This window comes from Helianthus annuus, chromosome 4 (assembly GCF_002127325.2).
Source record: "Helianthus annuus cultivar XRQ/B chromosome 4, HanXRQr2.0-SUNRISE, whole genome shotgun sequence".
Lineage (NCBI taxonomy): Eukaryota > Viridiplantae > Streptophyta > Magnoliopsida > Asterales > Asteraceae > Helianthus > Helianthus annuus.
In genome coordinates, this window is record NC_035436.2 from 4,020,633 (window position 1) to 4,031,034 (window position 10,402).

Consider the following 10,402-nt stretch of genomic DNA (forward strand, 5'->3'; position numbering starts at 1 on the left):
ACTGTAACATGGAACGGGATCGCAATTCGCTAGGTCTCTAAAATTTGGTACGAAGGGGTAGGCTTATTACGTGATTACATGATTTTGAATACCCAGCGCGTAACTACGTGATTTCGAACACCGATTACGTGATTACATGAATTCGTTATAGTATGTGTAACCACACTAAGTGATTACGTAATTATGTAACAATAGTTGACTAATGTATTATTACGTGAGTACGTGATTTTGAATACCCATTTCGTGATCTAATTATAGTATTCTATATGAAACACACTAAGGTAGTGTTTGGTATGAAGGAATGGAAGGTGGAATGGAATGGATCATTCTGATAGAATGAAAAGAAACATGTTTGGTTATAATGTGGTAACGGAATTGAGCATTTCAAAGGACTGTAACTCCTTCCAAATACAATAATTTCTATTCCTTGGTATGTATGTGTTTTTTTTTTCATTCCTTCAAGGAATGAAAATAAATATGTTCTTATTTTTATTATTATACTTTTATTTATATTTATATTTTTATTTATATTTATATTTATATTTATTAATATTCATACTAATATTATTAATTTTTTATTATTAATATATTATTATTATTGAGGCAATTATATTTTTGTCATTTTTAATACAGTTGTGTTTCGTTACTTTATCTTTTTTTGTTTATCAAATTATATAAAGTAATGATTCATTCTATTCACATATGAGTAACCAAACATCACAATGGAATGGAATGATCCATTTCATTCCGTTGTCCATTCCATTACCTCGTCCATTCCATTCTCTCATCTATTCCATTACCCCATACCAAACAGACCCTAAGTGATTACATTAAAAGCATAATTGTAATCACATTAGTTATAACAAATCATATTAAATGTGTAATCAAGTAATGGATTTATATTGAAATTGTAATCATGTAATGATTTATGTTGAATGTGTAATAACGTAATGGGTATTGAAAATCACATAGTTATGTGTTGGGTATGTAAAATCAAGCAATCACGTAATGGATTATTGTGTATTCAAAATCCTATAGTTTTTTAATAAAACTATAGCAATAGGTCGCTCGGATTAAAGAGAATGAAATGATCATTAATACGGTGTAATTTAAAAAAATATTAAAGTATGTAAAGTTATAGTCGTTTGAAAACCAATGGAGGAAGTTGTTCACTTGAAAAATTACTAGAATACCTTTCCTGCCAATGACACTTGTGAATTCCTCATTCTCACGTATGTTTCGCATGGAATTATTGTCTTGTATAGTATCCTTTCTCGTAAGTAAAATAGACTAGAAAAATATGTAAGTTAATTTTGATAAAATGGAATAAGAGAAAAAATATCAATGAATTCCTCATTCTCACGTATATTTCGTGTAACAACAGGGACCAGTATTGTCACTTAATGAAATTTTAAACAAGGCATTATAGAAGTATAAAGGCCATTTCTTAATAAATACAAAAACTCAGGGACCAGTTGTGAAATATCTGAAACATTCAAAACAAGAAACAACGCTTCATCCCTTTTGATTTTCCGGCCGGTTTTTCCGGCGACGATTCCGGCAACTCCGAAACCTCGTTTCAACGTTTTTTCAGTCAGTTTTTTCAGCGATAAACCCTATCTCCATCTTAATCACACTTAATCCGCAAGAATCGTCGCTTATTTCACGTTATTTTGATGTTTATCTCAAAACCCACTTCAACATTCCAATCATAACACACTTCTACCACCTACACCGCCTCAAAGTAGTATAAATAGAGGTCCCTACGTGCGATTCCTGTAACGCCCTGCTTCTTCGTACTTTTCATAATTAGAAAACGTTGTTTGTATTTCTATTTTTGGAAGTCTTGTGTTCTTGTCTTCGTCTTTTCGTTGTAATCATTGTAAAATCCAAGACTTGGATAATGATAAAATCGTATTTCTTTACATTCATGTTATACACATTTCATACATGTTCATACGTTCGAATTAATTAAACATGTGATACTTTAATCATAATTCGTGCAGAATGCGTTAAACTTACAAACACGTGGCTTATATCCTCAATTTATGCGTATACGATACTTAATCTCGATAAACATACTTATTTATACCTGTTTATATTTGTTTTTTTTTATAATTTAATTACATTACATACCTGTACATATGGTTCTTTATACATAAAACACCCTAAAGCACCTTAAAACACCATAAAACATAAGTACAAGGACTAAATTTTCCAAAACAACAAACTTGAACCACCAGCCCCTTGCTCGCGGCCCGCGACTTGGAGCTCCATCTGGCTTGTGCCCCGCGAGGGTGCTAGATCCGCAGATGTGTGTTTCAGCCAAGATTATTGGTCCATTTTGTGTTATTTAGATGTGTTTCTTGCACTTAATGAACCCAACAACCAACCTAATCATTCCTTATAAAACCCAAGCCTCCTCCACACATTTTTCACTTTGCAAACTCACTAATCTCACTCTCAAACACTCAAAAACTCAGCTAGAAATCATAGTTTATTGACTGTTCGAGACTTGGTGTGGAGGGTAATATAATACGTTCAACAAGATGTCCTTCATGATGTTCTTAAGCGGGCAGTGATCTCGGCCAAAAAGGAAGCCCCGGTGAACTTCTTGACCGATCCATTAGAAGGGAGATCTACCCTACGGCCCGCCGAGATTCTTGTTTTTGGATGGGAAGGAGGGAAACACGCGTGCGTCAATTTGACAGGTGTGTCCCCCTTATTGGGCTAAGGGACCACGGGTTTGTGGAGGGCCAGGCGATAACCAAGGCAGAAGCGGGCAAAGTAGCTAAGCATGAAAAAGCTTGCATCGAGAATCAGCACGTGTTCTTCCTGTTCGCTTTCGATACCATTGGGGTTCTCGCCCCTGACGCGGTGCGGTTCCTCAAGCGGGTTCAGCAGGTGGTAAGGAGTAACACCGCGCATTTTAAGGGGAAAAATTTTGTGTTTAGCAGGGCAGGGTTTGCTAGAAGGGGGTAGCGGCATAGCTTGTTGCTCGTCTACCTGCCATTAGTCTGTAATCGTTTCTATTTTAAGCTATGTAAAATTTTGCTCAATACTGAATCGTACCTGTACCGAAGGTTAGGGGTGTGCATGAGTCGGTTTGGTTCGATTTTTAGAATTAACCATAACCATAACCGCTAGCTTCGTCTATGGAATTCCTTAACCATAACCGAACTTTGGTTATGGTTAATCGGTTATAGTTCGGTTTTTGTTAATTAACCAAGATTTATCCCAGGGATAGAAGCATGGTTAAAGCACTTGATCCAATAAAAATAAGGGAGAAACGAGTGGCGGACCCATGAGTTATTTTCTGGGGTGTGAACGAGAGGTTTAACAAAATTTTCAAAGGGTACGATCGGGATTTTGCCCACCATCTGCTAACCACCACTGGTATGCCGTCCGCCATTGTAAGTAGTTATAACTTTAATTATACTTTTGATTTTGCTACTTTTGTGTTAATTTAGTGCATTTAATTAACAATTTTGAGATTTGATTGTTCGTGTTTGTGGGGGTAGTATTAGTATGATTCTTTGAAAGCTAATTTTCATCCAGAAGTTATAAGTGAGCCGGCGCTAAACTCATATCTGGTAAATTAAAATTCATTGTTTTAAATTATAATGTTGCTTGTGTGTTTGTCATTAAAGAGTGTGTTTATAGGGATAAACTTGGCTTATGATGAAATTTTTCAACACGATTCTCTTGGGTACGGGGGAATAAACCCTCAACAGAGTATGCCAAGTGTCACAGCCCCCGACTCCACCCTGGGAGCGGGAGTCGCGAGCTAGTCAGATAGTATCACTGTTTATTAATTTGGCAGCGGAAAAGTTTTCATCAGGAGCGTAGTTAAGAAATAATTTCAGAGTTTGTAAAACACTAAACTTTTAATATTAAACAAATGCGCTAAAACTCATATTCAATTCAATTGTTTTTATAGGGATAAACCCAAATAAATAAAACATAAATTTCTTCTTTTATTCAAGTATTTATAGCCACTTTATTTAAACCTTCAGTGCACCATAGCTCCCTTCTATTATCTTTACAACAAATTACCTGAAACATGTTTTGAAAACATTTTATCAGTAATAAATACTAGCGAGTTCATTCCATTTTTATAAAAATATATTGTTATACTTTATAGCATCAAGGTTTCTATATTTGTTTATATTTACCCAAAAACTCAATCATTATTTGTCACGTGGTGGCAGTTCCGATGTGACGGTGGTCATATCACTCATTGGCTAATTTTCGTCCAATGGTGCAGTTTGTCAAGTAATAAATATATACTATATCCTACTGTTATGCAAAGGTATCTGTCACTAGGCGATTCCCGTGACAGTGGTCAAATCTGTCACAACCCCCGACCCCTATTCCGGGAGCGGGCGGCCGTGAGCCAGTTTCAGTGGTATCGGTGTTTATTAATTTGGCAGCGGAAATTTCATCAGGACCGTAGTTAGGGAATATTTTTATCAGAGTTAAACACCAAAAATATTTAAATTAAAGAAATGGGATAAACCCAAGTTTCTTTGATAATACATTTATAAGTGGGACAAAACCCGATTTTCATTTTGGTACATCGATAGGGAATAACCCCAATTATTGAAAATATTTCTCCTTTTTAATTAGGTAACTTTTATTGCCACTTTTCTAAGTCTTCAGTGCTCTCCAGCTGGCTTTTATTGGCTTTACACGAAGTTACCTGAAACACGTGTTTAAAACGTTTTATCAGCAGGAAATATTGGTGAGTGAATCCCAGTTTAATCAAGAAAGGTGTTATCAATTTAAACAGTATTGAGAGCGATTACAATGTTTATATCTACCCAATTACTCATTCAGTAGTGCCAAGTCTGACTAGAGGGTCATATTACGCATTGGCTAACTCTTTGTCCAATGGTAACGTTACTCAAATTTTGTATACAAAACCCCAACATACCGGCAGTAATTGTAGAATTACAAAGACTCAATCACTGCTAAATTGCATTGTAAAAAGGTTAAGGTTTTGTAAAAAGTGTTAACAAAAAGGAGATTACTCACAAAAGGGTTTCAAAAAGAAGGATTACTCACTTTGCTATTATAGGTCTTTCCTTTGTGACTTCCTGGTTATAATCTAGTTAAATAAAAAATGCACACGTGTTAGTATAATAACCAATTTTAACATTAGTAATACTCTCCCCGAGACGGCATTCCAACGACTACGTCGGGCAGAACCACGACAGCCGTTACGGAACCCTAGATCAATCGGTCAGCGTATCTAATACGTATCCAGGGGTTATGATACTTACAACGAGGCAGAGCTTCGCTATTTATGGGGTATAATGCCCGAGAATCACTTTATTTCTACAGAAATTCGAGAGAGGGAAGAAAGAATGAACGATTTGGACTGAAGCCTCGACCTCCCATTTATAGTTGTGATCTGCCACTCTCTCGCGGCCTGCGTAAGAGGAGGAGAGAGTTTACGCGGCCCGCGAGGGCCCTAAGGCGGTAATACGGTCGCTGAGTCATCGACACGTGGCGGCACCAGGTTTTCGTTTATCTTTGATCTGTCGCGGCCCGCGTAAGCTTAAGCTTACTTTTACGCAGCCCGCGAGCGACTGGCAAATCTTGTTTTCCTTGATTTCTACTAGTATGAAGGTGTTTCGGGACCGGTTTTAGTATACGGGGTATAATTTAAGACATATAGGGGCACTCTAAATATATTAGGGGTGTTGGAAATATTTTTGGAGAGTTGATATATCTTGGTACCACTCCTGGTTTATTTAATAAAATATATAGTGCACTCACTTTAAGTATAGTAACCTGATTTCACTTTATCCCTACGTCACGAGACAGAACCCCAACGAATTTTGGCAGAGCCTTGACATACGTTACGGGGCCCTACGTCAGTCGGATAGGGTATCAGTGATCAGGGGTTAAAATACTTAAACATGGCTTCTTTATTATTTAAAAATAGAGTTAAATGCTTGGTTGGTCCCTGTGGTTTGCGAAAATTGCAGACTTGGTCCTAAGGGTTTACTAATTACATACTTGGTCCCAGTGGTTGTAATTTTTGAACACGGGTGATCCTTAACACTAACCTTTGTTAAATTTTTCAGTTAATTATTTGTGAAATGACTAAATTATCCCTGAACAATAAAAAATAAAAAAATTTATAAAGATGACCAATCCCTATCTTCTTTTGCATCTCTCTCTGAAACTCACCATCACCACTTCCACCTTCAACCCACCACCTCCACCTTCAACCCACCACCTCCACCTTCAACCCACCACCACCTCCACTTTCAATCCACCACCTCCACCGTCACTATTGTTAACAGTAAATCCCAAATTTCAAACCAAATTATAGTCCGATCTGATGTGATCAAGAATTCAAGATATTGAAAAAGGATTAATATACTCAAAATAGTAAGAATTACCTCACCAATAGCAATCCCAATAACAACCCCACTTGAATTGGCGGAGAATTAGAATTAGCTGGCGAAGATGATGTCGCCGGAGATCCACAATTCACAATCAACGGTAACATCGCAACAATTCACAACCAGCGGTGCCTTCTCCGTCGCCTTCTAAGGAGAAATTCGAACAGGTGGTTCCCTCTCCGTCGCGGATCCGGTGAGTAACTGAGGCTCCGCTGAAGCTGAACTCACGACGCGATGTTGGTGTTGAAAGCGACGGTCTGTACGCCGGCGGAGATTGTGGAGTTGAGTGAGATACGGTTGGATTTGAAAACCGATCCGGTGAAAGAAGCAGATGCGGCAGCCATGAGCACACCTTTTATTTGTTCAAATTGTGTGTTGTTTGTTAAGTGGATGAGATTGAATGGTTACTTTAGAAGTGTTGACAGTGGAGGTGGAGGAGGTGTTGGTGGTGGGTTGAAGGTCGAGGAGAAGGAGGAGGAAGTGGTGGTGGTTGTGGGTTAGAGTGGGATGGGGGAGAAGAAGATGAGGGGTGGGCTATATTGTTTTAGTTTTTTTATTTTTTATTTTTTAATGTTCAGGACAATTTAGTCATTTCATAAATACTTAACTGAAAAATTTAACAAAGGTTAGTGTTAAGGACCACCCGAGTTCAAAAATTACAACAACTGGGACCAAGTATGTAATTAGTAAACCCTTAGGACCAAGTCTGCAATTTTCGCAAACCACAGGGACCAACCAAGCATTTAACTCTTAAAAATAAGAATATGTAGAGAAACTAGTAGATGCCCCGCCCGCGTTGCGGGGCGATTGGGCGGGGCGATGGCCGAATAATTCTCAATCAATTACAAAAAGACTACTATAATTTTGCTATGGGGAAAAAACGATGATATGACCGTAATTTTGGGCCTCTCTCTGTATGGCTGTACAGAGGGCAAAATCATAAATATATTTTAAACCGAAGGCGAAATCATAATTTTAAACTGAGAGCAAAATCATAATTTTTAGCTAGGGGTAAAAACATATTTTCATTTTGAACGGTGGGGAAAAGCGTAATTTTGAGCTAGAGGGGAAAACAACATTTTATTTTTAGCTGGGGGGAAAACGTAATTTTAAACAAAGGGCGAAACCGTAATTCTAAACTGGGAACAAAAGTAAAAGTTAGGTTTTCAATCAAGGGCAAAAGTGTAATTTTGAGCTAGGTGCAAGAGTATAATTTTATTTTGAGCTGGGGGCAAAAAGGTAATTTTAAACAAAGGAGGAAAGCGTAATTTTAAACTGGGAATAAAATTAATTTAAAAATAGGTTGGTTCAATGGGGAAGTGCCAGGCAGCTGGCTGACACTATTCTCCCATTTGGGTAAATTTTAAACTGAGAGGAAAATCATAATTTTTAGCTGGGGGAAAACATATTTTCATTTTGAACGGTGGGCAAAAGCGTAATTTTGAGCTGAGAGCAGAATCGTAATTTTGAGCTAGAGGGAAAAACAACATTTTATTTTTAGCTGGGGAAAAACGTAATTTTAAACGGATGGCGAAACCGTAATTTTAAACTAGGAACAAAAGTAAAAGTTAGGTTTTAACCCGAGGGCAAAAGCGTAATTTTAAGCTAGGGGCAAGATTATAGTTTTATTTTGAGCTGGGGGCATAACGGTAATTTTAAACAAAGGACGAAAGTGTAATTTTAAACTGGAAATAAAATTAATTCAAAAATAGGTTGGTCCAATGGGGGAGTGCCAGGTAGCTGTCTGACACTATTCCTCCATTTGGTATTTGTAGTAGTTAGAATAGAATTCGCGAGGGGGAGATGATGGTAAAAATAGGAACAGATTGAACTAAAATTGTGCTACGTATTTATAGGGAAAACTTCAACAAATCTTAGAGTGCACACAAAGATATGAATTTTTCAATTTGGAGGCCACGTACCTCATGTATCTTTCATACACGTCACTTTTGGACATTAAAGGCTAAGTACTAGAATTTATTATTATTTTATATTTTATATATTATAATTAATTCAACTACTTCAATTATTTGGTGCGTATGAAATTTTATAAAACAATGAATATGCCATTAGGACGAGCATATTTTTATCTTCATTTCGAACCAAAGTTTCATTAAAAACGAAGTAGGTTCAAATATAATGTATTTTTATTATTAAATATTTTCTACGCTTGCTCAAAATACCTCATATTTCCATTGGTCAATTTACCCATGATTCATTCTTTTAATAACATAAAATTTTTGGGATTGTTACAAAATCACCGTTGATCATTCTTTCAACTAGTGACTGGGGTTGTATCGCTGTTAATCATTCTCTCAACTAGTGACTCTAGTCATATCACTGTTGATCATTCTCTCAATTAGTGATCCTCGTCATATCATTGTTGATCATTCTCTCAACTAATGATTCTGGTCATATTTCTGGTCATATCACTGTTGATCATTCTCTCAACTAGTGACTCTGAACTTAATAGTGTCTCATGACATTACTTTGTCAAATATATTTTCTATGACACAAAACCAATTAGCCCAGAAAATGAAATATATCATTTTCTGTCAAATTAATAGCTATAACTTTATCAAATATAATATACTAATTAAATAATTATGATGTTATTATTTAATATTTTATCGTGACTAAGATTTAAAATATAACCTTAGTATATTAAAAGTAGAATATAATATATTTGACATATTTTATTATGTTATAAATTATTTTATAATGTTAGTAGTAATTTAGATTTATTAAATATATTTTCTTTAATTTAACTAATATACTTTAATAATGATTAATACAGCTCTATTTTATATACACACTATTTAGATTTATTTCAATCATATATTAAATGTATTAGTTATTTAAAATAAAATTAGTTATAGGCTATGGCCACTAGGGCACAATTTCCCCCGTGCTTGTGGTCATGCTACTATTGACTAACTTTTTTGCCAATAGTAACGAGGTTCAAGTAATGTATAAAATCTCTCATACCGGCAGTTATTGCAGAATACAAAAATTTAATCATTGTAAGTATAACTGATAAATATTTAGGATTTTGGAAAACATTTTTAAATATAAATGTATCACAAAAAGGTGATAAAAAGAGAATGACAGGGCTGTAAACGAACCGAAAGTTCAGCGAACAGTTCGTGAACCATTTGGCGGGAAGTTTGTTTATGTTCGTTCGATTAGCTTAACGAACGAACACGAACAAAAAATTTTGTTCGGTTAGCTTAGCGAACGAACACGAACATATGTCTCGTTCGTTTGACTGCGTTCGTGAACATTCGGTAACATGTTCGGTTACGTTTGTTCGTGTCCGTTTGATTAAATTAAAACATAATAAATAATAAACCTTTTATCTAAACATATTGAAAACTTGAAACCCTATTTTTTCTAAGTTAGCTAAAATTTGGATATGCTAAGACATTTTTGAGGATAATTATGTCTAAGTTAGTTAAAGTTGATTCATCGTTTGATGGTGTATTAGACTTCTTTTGTTTTGATTTATTATTTAATGGTTATATTTAACTACTTATATCCAATGTTTAAGGATAACAATATTTTTATTTTTTATTTTAAAGTTAAATGTTCGTTTGTGTTCGTTTTTATTTGCTTGCATTCGTCTGTGTTCGCTTGCGTTCGTTTATGTTCGAGACCAGTGTTCACGAACGGTTCGTGAACAACTGAATTTCCGTAACGAACGAACATGAACATAAACTTATGTTCGGTATACGCTCGTGAACAGTTCACGAACATATTAATTTCCTTAACGAACGAACATGAACATGGCCTTGTTCATGTTCGTTCGGTTCGTTTACAGCCCTAAGAATGACTCATAAACTGTGAGAAAAGAGAATGTAGTTACTTTGTAACTTTAGTGTTCAACTAGATAGGCTCCTGGTATAATCTTGGGTATAACTCATGAGCTATTTAATAAAATATATAATGCACTCGTGTTAAGTATAGTAACCCAATTCAACTTT